This window comes from Dasypus novemcinctus, chromosome X (assembly GCF_030445035.2).
Source record: "Dasypus novemcinctus isolate mDasNov1 chromosome X, mDasNov1.1.hap2, whole genome shotgun sequence".
NCBI lineage: Eukaryota > Metazoa > Chordata > Mammalia > Cingulata > Dasypodidae > Dasypus > Dasypus novemcinctus.
The window spans coordinates 162,225,005-162,233,011 of NC_080704.1; positions in this window are offsets into that span (position 1 = coordinate 162,225,005).

Consider the following 8,007-nt stretch of genomic DNA (forward strand, 5'->3'; position numbering starts at 1 on the left):
AATAGATTTTTCCTCTGTCCCAGTTGTTCTTGTATGTCTTAGAGCCTGCAGTACTTTTGCCTCAGGCCACTTTGATTCAGTTGTTTTTTATACTGATCTGGCTGTACAGGCAAGCTGCTTCTGCTTGCAGGTCAGCTTCTGAGCCAGAGGCCAGTATCCTACTTCAGCTCTTCGAGCTGTCACCACATAGATTTTCCCAGTATGTGCATAGGGGTTACCCTGCTCCCTCCCAAATGTGGCCAGGGACCCACACTAAGGGTACAGGCTGGCTGCACACCAATCTGGAGAAGGGCTAGGGGAGAAGCCAAGACATTGTATTTTCTTGATTCAGTGTTCCTCCGGTTACTGCAACCCTTTAACTGTTATCCAGAGCTCTGAGGAAGGTATCTCTGCCAGTTTTTGCTAGTTGATTGAAACAGTTGGTGGGGGAAAGTCACCCTCATGAGTACCTCATACCACCATCTTGGTTGATCAGAATTACCCCCTAGACTCTTGGATATGACATGTAAGGGCTTTCACGATCTGGTCCCTGCCTTCCTCTCCCTTCCCTCCCTTTTATGTGACCAGACCTCGATGTTTCTGCTCAAACATTTCCTCCTCCAGAAAGCCTTCCTTGGCCCCCTGGCAGGGCTTTGGACTTCTGCTTCTATAGATCTTGTATATAAATGTTGCTTTAATTATAAGGTGTCCTAATTGTTGGCTTGCCTTTTTCTCTTTTCACCAGGTGCTGAGTTACTTGAGGCCAGCCTTATTTATTTTGCATCCCAACCCTGCATTCCTTTGGTCACCCCATCTACCTGTGAGTAACTCACCATTTCCATCTCCACTGGTCACATCCTGCCCCTCTCTGGCACATATCATTTTCGTTTTCCTTCCCTCGTATTTCTTTTCAACTGAATTCCACTCCATTCATGCCATTTGCCAGGCAGTGTAATAGGTTTTCCGAATAGGAACATTTGAAAAATATGGTTGCTGTTCAGCAGAGCTCAGAGTTCAGTGGGGAGATTGCTGGAGACAGAAATTCTTCAAAGGAGTGCCTCAGGGACTCCCCCCGACCTCAGCCCTATTTTTGTCTATTTTATTGTTGGGATTCTGCAGGAGATTTTGCTTGTGGGGAGGGACAAAGGGATCCCATTGCAGAAAACCATTTGTTTGGAAACCATTGTTTTAAAGGAAGATGTACTTTGGTAAATGCTATAAAAGCAATTTAAACAAAAGAGATGCCCAGTCTTCATGTTTGGAAAAAGTCAGTTTCTTTGTTAACTCCCAGCCATTCCTCTTTACACAGTCGGGGAGTTTGGAGGTGGGAAGGGTGGGTGGGTGTCCTTCCACCTGTTTACCACCTGCTTGTCCCTACCCACCTTGCTGCATGGACACTCCCCCTTTCCCCAGTATTTAATTCAGAGCTCTTCAGGCTTTTGGTGAGACAGAAGTATCCGCTTCCTCGAAGCAGGAAGCTACTGGGAAAGGGGTTGGGCTGCATCCCCTGGTCCTGAGCAGGGCTGTGGCTCTCTCTGGGCGACCCGCAGAGCCTCCGTGTCAACCTCAATGAGGTTGCTGACCACGGTGTGATGTCATCTGTCAGTTGATCCCCCTCCTCCACCCAGGAGAATGCAAGCCTCTGGAGGGCCCGTTCCTTTCAGTGCCCTCAGTGCCTAGCTGTGGGCCCTGCAGAGTAGAGATGCTCATTAAGGTTTCAGGAAAGAAGGGGAGAAGTGGGAGCGTGGGGGGCTGGGGAGGGGGTTTGGAGCAAAGCCAGGAAGACAGAGGGCCCAGAGGCCCAGCACCGTGCCTGGGAGACCTTCTGTACCTGAGGAGCAGATGGGAAGGGGAGGAGAGCTTGGGCCGCGGCCTTCAGGGATTCCACAAAAGCACTTCTCACCTCCTGTCATCCGGCCTTTCTAATTTGCTTGGCCTGAGATAGTAAGAGGTGGCTGATCTTTGAAAGATTTCCTCTGTAAAGTGGGCATTCTGATCCAGAGCCTGAGGAGAAATCACAGTACTTCTAGTTGCAGGAAGTGGTCCCTTGAACCGCAAGGCTTTAGGGCAAAGGAGAATGCGGCCTTGTGGGAAACTGGCGTTTCTGGAACCCACGTTCGGAGCTCTGTCCACGGTGAGTGCCCTCTGGTCCCTCCTCCTCACATACCCTGCCTGGGAGGCTCAAGGTGGCTGCCCTTTCTAACTTGCTAGGAGTCAGGATTCGGGTTTGAATCTGCAGCCTCACACTGGGAAGCACAAACCTCCTCAGCCACAAGCAGCTGATTTTTTGCCACCTGAAATATTTATTACTTAACCATATAACATATGTAATATATACATATATACTATAAATATAACATTTATTATAAACGTTTTTTAAACTAAAAATAGTTTTGTTTTGTTTGGATACCTGTTAGTAACTGTAGTTGCTACCGTGCTGCATTACTTTTCTTTGGCCACCTTCAAGATAACTTAAGCGGGGGCAAAGCATCATTTCATTTCCCCCTTCTGTCCCCTGCAAAGTCAGATTTTTTCCAAACTTTGGATGTAGGAGTTATGCAAAACTGTGTACCCCTCCTCAGGAAAATGTCTTCATTAACACATAAATAATGGTTCACTTCCCACCAATATGTTAATGTATGCTAAAGCTGTCTGTTGAGATGTAAATTCTAGTTTGCATACCCCCGGTTTTACCTGTCTCACTCACTGCTAGGATCTCAGAGGAAGCCCTCTTTGGAAAAAAAAAGCTTCTAGCTTTTACGTCCTGCAGTTTCCCCAGCTGACAGAATTCCAGAAAGCAGAGGGTTTGTACAGTGAATGAGTTGAGGCTTCTGCCCAAATCAGTGTTTGCTCAATGCAGGAAAAATCATTCAGCCTAATTTTCATAACATCTTTTGCAATTGCGTTTTATTAATTGTGAGCATCCGGAGATCCAAGAGAATCACAAAGGACCCAATTTTAGAAATCTAAATAATAATAAGCCTGCCTTAATAGTGCATAACATGCACATTAGGATCAAAAGAAAGTAATATATCTCCATTATCTTCATTCATTCTGAGTCCACATATTATCGCCGTTGTGCCAGGGGACCCGCTCAGACCCTTGTCAAACCAGCTGCTGAATCCACTTGCTACCGTAGCTGTGGGGGTAAAAGTAGCTCTTCCAGACACACCATCACTGGCCAGAAATTGAGTTGTCTGAACAAGGTATTTTGTCCGCTCTCCTTGTCCCCAAGTTCAACTACTCCCGGTCTGCCTCTTTAGCTTCTCTTAAATGTTTGATTAAACACTAGGAGTGTTGTCAGTATCGCTCAACTTCTAGCTCATTAGGCATCTCCAATCTTTTACGTTCTTCCTTCCTTGTCCTCAGCCGCCAAGCCGTATTCCTTCTGATTTCTCTCTGGTAATTGTGGGGTCTTGTCAGATGCCAGGAGGGCCAGAACCTTTGGTTTAGTGCTGTTAGAATCTGTGAGAGACGTGTGGAGCTAGTGTAGAGAGATTTTCAACTCGCTCATGACTAAAAAAATACAGCTTCGTGAATTCCGAGGCAGATGGAAATCCGTGTATGTAGTTGTTTAAGTTTACCCCAGTTTACCGCAGTGTGCACATACCTGCTTTCCTCAAACATATGGGCCATGCAGAACGTTTTGTCGTCTTTAGTAGACATCGCAGTTGTTGAGACTGGAGAAATCAATGTACTCTCTTGAGCCCAAACACCTGTTCATCCTGTATCCCCTACCACGAATAATCAGTTCTCATGATTACGATAGGCCTGTTGAGAAAATTGCCCATCTTCTTCTTATAATTTTTATGCACACTCAAAATGAATATTTAAACTGAGGCTTGTCAAGAGCTATGTCCAGTAGTTAGGCTTGCACAATGGTATGTGAGTTGGGCACATGCAAAAGTGGGTTGTCATATAAAAATAAAATACTTGGGGTGTATCAGTCACATCTTAATAAAATCCCAAGAACCACATTTGCCCCCCGCTTTTTTTTTTCTTCCTAAAACCCTTGGTTCCAAAAATTTGCTGGGAAAAATGACAATTATCAAAAGGCATCTATATGATTACAGATTACTCGATTGTAAATTCTTCTTCTTTGGCAAAATGACTTGATTGATTTTGGAATTTGAACCTCTTTGTGATGTACCGCTTAGAAGTGACCATTTCAGGGAAGGCAAAAGGGGACTTAGGCTGACTCAGAAAAGAGTGCTGCATAAATAAGGGGAATCACACTGAATTGCCAAAGATTATTTTAATGGCTCAAATCCCTTCCTGTTACAATAATTACAGGAACATCTTTAAGCTCTTCTCTGAAGAACTTGTGAATTGATATAGAAAAGGTTTTAATGAATTTAAATTATTGAAAAAATTGTATTAGAATTTCAGGATGGATGGATTTTTTTTTTAACCTTCCCTTGCTCATTAAGCATAAGCAGTCATGAATGCATTTATCTTATACAATATGCGTATTATTTATACAAATATGCATAGCCTTGCATGGGCTTTAGCATGACTGTTGTTTTAGGAAAATAGGCAGAAATCAGTTTTCTAAAAAGCTACATTTCAGAATAACAACGTTTCTTTTTGAACTGCAAAAAAAAAAAAAAAAGAAAAAGATTTGGTTGTAATTTCTGCTTTTACTTTTAGCTAAGTGGTGACAAATATCCGACTATTTCAAATGTCAGTTTCTTAATTTCGAAAGCCCTGCTCGTCGCTGCGATGGAAATGAAGACTTCTCTCAAGCACCTGCCTGAAACAGAAGTCCTTCTGACTAGCTGAGCATAACCTCTCATTAAATCAGCATGCAGAGAACTCACCAGCAGATGCTGCTGACGTGAACCCAGATGTAATCTCTTTAACCTTGTCCTGTAAAACGCTCACAAGTCGTGACCGAGGAATTCAAAGTAAATTAGGTTTTATGTGAAAGTCTACAATCCAAATTCGATTTGATTAAAATGATGCCCGATTTGTTTTCGTACTGAAATATTTCACTGCAGCTGTTAATCGGTTTTTGTTTGTTTTGTGGGTTTTTTTTTTTGGTAATTTGTACAACCAAATCTATTTTTCACACTCCGTTCTATCTTATTTTTTATTTTAAGATGGTCAGTTTTTCATCATGACCCTGTCCCCATATTCTTGAAAGGAAGAGGCATTTATAGCAGGAAGATGTATGCAAAGGAGCTATTTGTTTCTCAGAATAATCCTTTGCTACGGATATCAGAGTGCTTAGAGTTCCTTTATTAGATGTAAGCGGCACCCTGCAACTATTTTGTTACATTAAATTAATCATTCTTAATCAACACAATTTCTCATGGAAATTAAGCCAGCGATCATTAAAAAAAACCAAAAACCCATAACAAACCAAAAAACAAAACAAAATAAAAAATTAGTCCTTCCTAGAATTCCCTTGTCCTGCTTTTACATTTCTTGTTTCTTTTACAAACACTCCCTTTTCAAGTATGCAACTCTGCTTTCTGGAGGACAGCCTACAGAGAGTGTAGAACACGTTAGCTTCAGCTATTGTTTGAGTCGGGAGCTGAGTTGAAAGATGCTTTTTATTTTATTTCTTACAGCTGTAGTTTTTCTACATCTTCGACATCTCTCCCCTCTTCCGCTGGGGTTTGAATGAGCTAATGCCCCCCCTCACCTCCCCCAGTTTGCTCCTTGGCCTCTGGGCCTGGACAAGTCTAAAGTCCTCAGAAGCAGAGTTCAGCTGTGGGCCTGGGTGGTTGGTATCAGGGAACAGTGGGGGGGAGGGGGGGGAGCCCGGAGAGAGAAGATCGGAAGGCAGCTGGAGGCTGGCTTACGGGTGTCAGGTGTCAGAGCTCGGGGCACTTTTAGGTGAGTGAGTGCTGCCAATGACTGAATTGCTCCTGAAATTGATTTTTTAAAAAGTCAATTCTGTAACACTGAACACACAAGTTTGCTCTTTGCTGCCCGGTAATGCCTTAGCCTGAAACGTCCTCCACATGCCACGGTTGAAGCATCCTGGTGAAGTGGAATGCATTCTGCCTGGGGGAGTCTGGAGACCTGACCTCTAATCCCTTCCCGTACAGTTTGATAGTTAGCTGTGTGGTCTTGGGCTAGTCATTTCTCCCCTCTCTCCTTTCCTTCCTACCAAAACTTCTTGTTGTGGTAACATATATACAACTCAACAGTTTCCATTTTAACCACTTCCAAGTGTTCAACTCAGTAGTATTAACTGCTTTCACAATATTGTGCTCCCATCATCGCCATCCACTCCCCCATCTTTTACATCACTCCCAACAGCAATGCTGCCCCCATTAAGCAATAACCCCTCCCTCCCCCATCCTATAATCTATACTCTGTCTCTCTGAAATTTGCTGCTTCTAGGTATTTCGTATAAGCAAGCTCATATAATATTTGTCGTTTTGTGTCTGGCTTATTTCACTTCAACATGATGACGTCAAGGTTCATCCACGTTATCTTTTTATGGCTGAATAAAATTCCTTTCTGCGCATCTACCACTTTTCATTTATATGTCCTAGTCACATTCTTGAGGTGGGCATTCACTGGCTCTCCACAGACATATTGTATTATCTCTGTAAAAATTCACTAATAGAACTAAAAAAACCCTAGCCCTCTGCAAGTATAATTTGTATTGCGTGAGGAGGAGAGCTGTTAAGTATGAGGTTGAACAATATTTCAATACATATCCATCCTTTTGACCAGCCACCCAGATCCTAGTGCCCCAGCAAACTCCCAGCAGCTCCCTCTCCACCCCCCACCCCCTCCTCGCACTCCCCCATAGCACTCTTTGGGCTTCTATGGTTAATTGAAATTTGAAACCAGGCGTTTATATATAAAAGTCTCCAGTCTCCATCCATCTCCTTTGGCTGCATCTATCTAGCACTATCCATTCAATCAAGTGTTCAGTAAAAATTTGGGGAACTTGCCCTGACTTCTCTGCAGTTTCTTTTTTTTTTTTAAAGATTTATTTATTTTAAAAATTTATTTCTCCCCCCTCCTCAGTTGTCTGTTCTCTGTGTCAATTTGCTGCGTGTTCTTCTTTGTTTCTGTTGTTGTCAGTGGCAAGGGAATCTGTGTCTCTTTTTGTATACCCCTACACGGGGGGGAGGCACCCCTGCATGACAGGGCACTCCTTGCTCGCATCAGCACTACGCGTGGGCCAGCTGCACACGGGTCAAGGAGGCCCGGGGTTTGAACCGCAGACCTTCCATGTGGTAGACAGACACCCTGACCACTTGGCCAAGTCCGCTTCCCCTGCAGTTTCTTTTCTTAAGCAAGGGGTGTCCTAAGGAATATTTTGCTCCCTGAGTTTCCCATCGCAAAAGTTCTTTTCCAGCTGGCAGTGCCTCTTGGAAGGGAGGCAGGCTTTCCTGGCCACTCTAGTCCCAGGAAGGCTCCGTGGCTGGTGTTATAGTCTGAGCCCTGAGGGGGTCCCCTTAGGCATTCGGGATACTGATGATCCTTTGAGGACCAAGAGTCCCCAGTCCTCAGTCTTACTATTCTAGGTTTCAAAGTGGGATCTGAACAAAGCAAAAACTTCTTTCACTGGCGACAGTGGACACAATATTAAACAGGTTAGCAATGGAATAATGGCACGTAATATTGTAACATTGCTCTGGTGCCTGATGGTTTTCTAAAGTACTTTCATCTACCTTGTCTGCTTGGACCTTCACAGCCACTTGGCAAAGCACATGCCATTCTCCCTTTTCACAGAGGAGAGCGCTAATGGTCAGAGAGGGAAATGACTTGCTCAGGGTCACACGGCTCGGAAGTGGAAAACTTGGATTTGATTTAGTCTTGGTCTGACCTCCAACTCATTTAAACACAGCAGTAAAAGCTCCAGAATCTTAGTCCTGTGTTCCAAAATCTCTTACTTTCTCCCCTTCTGCTTCTTAAACAGGAAAATAGCTTTATAGAAATTCCTGTTTCTCTCCTTTCTACTTCCTACTTCAGACACAGAGTAGTTTGGTCAGGTGTGGGTGGGGCCAGTGAGAAATGGCAGTGGTGGTCTATGGGCAAATTCTTCTATGGGGG